We start from the raw sequence: 4,217 nt of genomic DNA on the forward strand, positions 1-4,217 counted from the left end.
GTTGTAACTGCAGAATTTTTCAAGCACAGCATGCCTGTAACTGCATGGAGTGGAAAGATGAGCTTCATCATACATGTCTTTTACCACACATGCAGGCATACCGTCAGGCCACAAGCCAAAAGCAGCTTCTGAGTCTGCAGATGCAAGTAATTAGAAACTTTGTGTGTGTGTGTGTGTGTGTGTGTGTGTGTGTGTGTAGTGCTTTTTTCCCCTCTGTTCTCTACCATACCTAAACTACTGTATAAATTAAAGCTAGAAAAAATTTATCTAATCCCATTTAAACTGTTCCTTTATAGTCAACATTGAGTGGCTTCTTCCAGTCCCCAAGCACTTTTTTTCCCAGCAGTTTTGTTGTGTGCCTCAGGCCTTTCTTGCATTTGGTGTGGTGGAGATTGCCCACATCCACTTTGAGCAATTTAGACTTTAATTGTTTCTATATTGGTATGTACATAATTTCTTATCATCTTTCTCAAAACACTTAACAGGTAAGTTTACCAATGTCTGCACTTGGCTACACCTTACATTTGTCTCCATAAAAAAATTTCATATGCTGAGGGACCACCTCGGTGTTGAACTGGCCAGAAGTAGATTCAAATGGGCTACTGACCTTATGCAATAGTGAAAGCTCCTTCTTGGAAATAGCAATAGGTGCCTATCTTCTCCTGCAAAAAGGAGCTATTGAGTTGAATACTGTCTTTTTAAGGACCTCAGAAAATCTCTCCTTCCTGACCAGAAACTGCCCTAAAATTCAGGTGATTTACTTGTTTGTGAAAAACACCTCCTGCCATGCTGGCCAAAACCAATGAATTTCCTGCTAGTCCTCCCCTGTCTATCTCTGCCCACTGTTGGTCTCTTTTTTTATTATTAGACTGGGAACACTTTGGAGCAGAGAGCCTTTTTTTAGTATTATGGTATATAGTGATCTTGGACCATGGCTAGGACTCCAAGGTGCTGCTGGGAAAAAAAGTGACTACAAAACTCGAGTGCTCTGCATCCTCATTTGGCAATTTGTAATTCTGAGTTTGGCACCTCAACAAACACTCAACAGAGATGGAAGGAGACTGGGCTCTGGAATCGTTAGTTTTACTATTAAATGTTAGTATGATTAGTTATTCCTTTGAAATCAGTGATGTGTCTAATGTCAGAGAGAGATGACAGGTCCTAAATCCTTAGGCTTTAACAACCTAAATGTGATTATATAGCACAAGATTTGAAAGCCTGAGTACGTGTAGTTTGTTGAGTGTCAAACGTGGATCAGGAAACAAGGATAACTGCAGCTTCTGAGGGAGGCAAGAACCTCAGGCAGATAAAAGACAGGAGAAAAAAAATTAAAATATATTACATTGGGAGAAGGAAAATGCAGGATGCTCATGAACAAGCATTCCCTTCCTGTGCAGTGTGTGAAACTGCAGAATACTCTGAAACCTCACAGGGCTTAATAAAAAATATCACCAGCATCAGTTCTGGGCCCTAGAACTGGAAAGTGCTCACTTTACTTGCCTGCTGATTGAACATATTTATTTACTGCATGACGAGAATGACCGAACAGTGACCCTGCAAGGAATGCACTGCACAGATTTTAAGCATGTCCCTACCTCTAAATGAGGGGGCAGCGGGGGAATATGGTGAAACGTACAAGTACAAACAGAAAAAAAACTTCGTACAGAATCACTGCCTGGACTGTTTGATTTTTGAAACGCCTCCATGAGTGAGAGGCAGACGGAGCTTCCAGAGAACCAGGTAGCTCTGTGCCTGCAGAAGGAGCCCCGAGCAGCAGCGCAGCTCCCGCGGGGCACGAAGCCCGCACAGGCTCCGAGGCTGGCCGCGCACGGCCAGCAGGCTGTGTGCTCGCTCTGAGCTCGCCCCAGCTGCTGCTCCTTGCTCCTTTGACGTGTACGTGTGTGCTACATGACTATAGAAGGAGCAATCAGTCAGCTCCCAGGAATCTTAGCAACAGCCGCGTCCCCAGAAAAGGCTTGTAGCAGCTGGAGCGGTGATGACTCAGCAGCATGGTCTCTCTGGCCTCTTGCTGATCCCTGGCAAGGACTGCACTCCAAGTTCTGGCTCCCTTGTTTGGGTCAGTGCTTTCTTGCTGGCACCAGTAGATGAATTCCTGGATCCTGCTGGCCTTGGCATTCGAAAGCAACCAAAAATTAGCTGATAGCTGCAGCCAAGTTTTTTGTTCTCTTTTTTCTTTAACTACAAATTAAAAAAAAAAAAAAAAAAAAAAAAATCAAAACAGAAGAAAACTGAACAAAACCCGCAGAATCCTGTTAGTACACTGTAACAGGAGACAGAATTCAATAAATAATAGCAGAGTTCATCTGTAGCAGATGTGTAGGGGAAGATAGTCACATGCCAGGAGACCCACGTCCCTTTCGTCCCTTGGGGAATGAAACACATGGGTGGGTTGGGGCTGGGCTGGAGACTATACAAAACATCACTAGAAGGTTTGTTTATTTTCTGTACCGAGAGTTTGAGGCTGTGGTGTTGAGTAATTCTGTCGACATTTCACCTAGTTCAAGTCACTAGTGCAATGAATCTATTTGGCCTCGAGTTGTTTTCTACTCTGAGGATGTTAATGTGACCGCCTCCGTTCACCCTCCTGCAGTAATTCCATAGACGACCGAGAAGAAAAATTGGGATTAAGGAGTCAGGGGTCAGGACTGCAGCGTGTTTGCACGGCGGGAGGAGCCCTGTGCTGGGGCTGGGAAGGGACTCAGGCGTGGGTGAGCAAGGGGTCTGCAGCATCCCCGGGCAGTGCTGCCCCGGGAAAGAGGCCCCTGAGGAGCCGAGGGGGGAAGAGAGCGGACAAGAAGGGGCCACAGGAGCCGGGGTGGGGGGCTGGACGTCTGGATTCTTTTGGCAGAGGGCTGCCGGGAAGCTTGCTGATCCTGTGCCAGGCTCCAGCGAGCTCCGCTTAGTCCCTCCCTTTCACGAGCACTAAAAATTCATCCTGAAACAAAAACATCCGTGTGTGTCTGTGTGTGTGTGTGTGTGTGTGTGTGTGTGTGTGTGTGTGTGTGTGTGTGTGTGTGTGTGTGTGTGTGTGTTTAACAATCTGCCTTCTCAGCAGCACCACCGCCACCCCGCCATCGCCGGCCTCATTACTGGAAGCAGGAAATGAGTAAAACACAAATGGCTGGGGAGGAGACAGGAGGGGCCGCCCCGCTGCCGGCCATGGGGGCTGCTGGGAGCTGCCGCGCCTTGGTGCAGATGTCGCAGACCTCAAATGTCTGCCGGAAATTACAGCTCATGTCGGGCGGGGAGACGTGCGCTTCCCCGGCTGGGGAGCCCAGCGGGAGCCCCCCTACGCCGGGCCGCCCTCCCCGCGCTGGGGCCGGCAACTGCGGCCCTCGCCAAACCCAGCTCGTAAATTAGCTCGACTGGAGAAAAATGCACGTAGGAAAATGTCTCGGAGCAGGAAAAGGGAAAAAAATGAAGGAAAGAAAAAACCTCACAAAATAAAAAATAAATAAAAAAAATAAAGCAAAAGCAAAAAAACCAAGCCACCTTGGCCTGGAGAGGGTCGTGGGGGGCCCGGGGCCTGCTGGGCGGGCGGCCCGGCGGGGAGGCTACGGCTTCGGCCATTGCAGGGAGGCCCGGCGGGGAGGAGCGAGGCGGTGCCCCCCGGCCCCGCGCAGCCCAGCAGAGCTACGGGGAGAGGCCGCGTCCTTCGCTCGGCAGCCGGGAGCGTTTCCTAAATAAACGCCGCAGCGCGGGCACTGCTTCGTGAGGGCGGCGGGGAGCGGCCTGCTCCGCACCCGCGGCGGGGAGGCGAATATGCCGCGCTCACATCCGCGGTCCTCGTAGCGGTGATCGCCGGCAAAAGGCTGGGAACGTGGGAAAATGACCGGGTGTACGCAGCGATACAGGTTACAGGAGGGTGCTGTAAGTGTAGCAGAGCCTGAGTGCATTCGGATGCCATGGGGAATGTCTGCCAGAACAGCAACACCTCAACTGCCTCAAACAGCAAAGAGCAGGGTGCCTCATGGTGTGATTCCAGCATTACTCACCCCAAAGATCAGGCGCTTCCCCACCCAGTTACATATGACCAGGAAATTACAGGCTGCACTGCTCCCCGCCTGCCTGAGCGGCTGCCATATCATATGATACACACCAGAGCAGCGTGTCTGATGAAACAGCACAGCAGCGTGTGCTTAGTGAAACGCTAATGTTTTGTGGAAAAGACGGCTGGGCTGGGTCAGACTATCATT

The 4,217-nt window shown here is 50.0% G+C and overlaps 1 long non-coding RNA gene across 1 annotated transcript; it reads left to right on the plus strand.

Moving 5' to 3' along the window:
* The first annotated feature begins 2,552 nt into the window (after window positions 1-2,552).
* LOC121355983 lies at window positions 2,553-3,504 on the plus strand. Its single transcript, XR_005955494.1, has 2 exons — window positions 2,553-2,729; window positions 3,077-3,504. It is a non-coding gene; the product is annotated as an uncharacterized LOC121355983 (long non-coding RNA).
* Window positions 3,505-4,217: the final 713 nt, after the last annotated feature.

Source organism: Pyrgilauda ruficollis, unplaced genomic scaffold (assembly GCF_017590135.1).
Source record: "Pyrgilauda ruficollis isolate IOZ18807 unplaced genomic scaffold, ASM1759013v1 scaffold28, whole genome shotgun sequence".
Taxonomy (NCBI): Eukaryota; Metazoa; Chordata; class Aves; order Passeriformes; family Passeridae; genus Pyrgilauda; species Pyrgilauda ruficollis.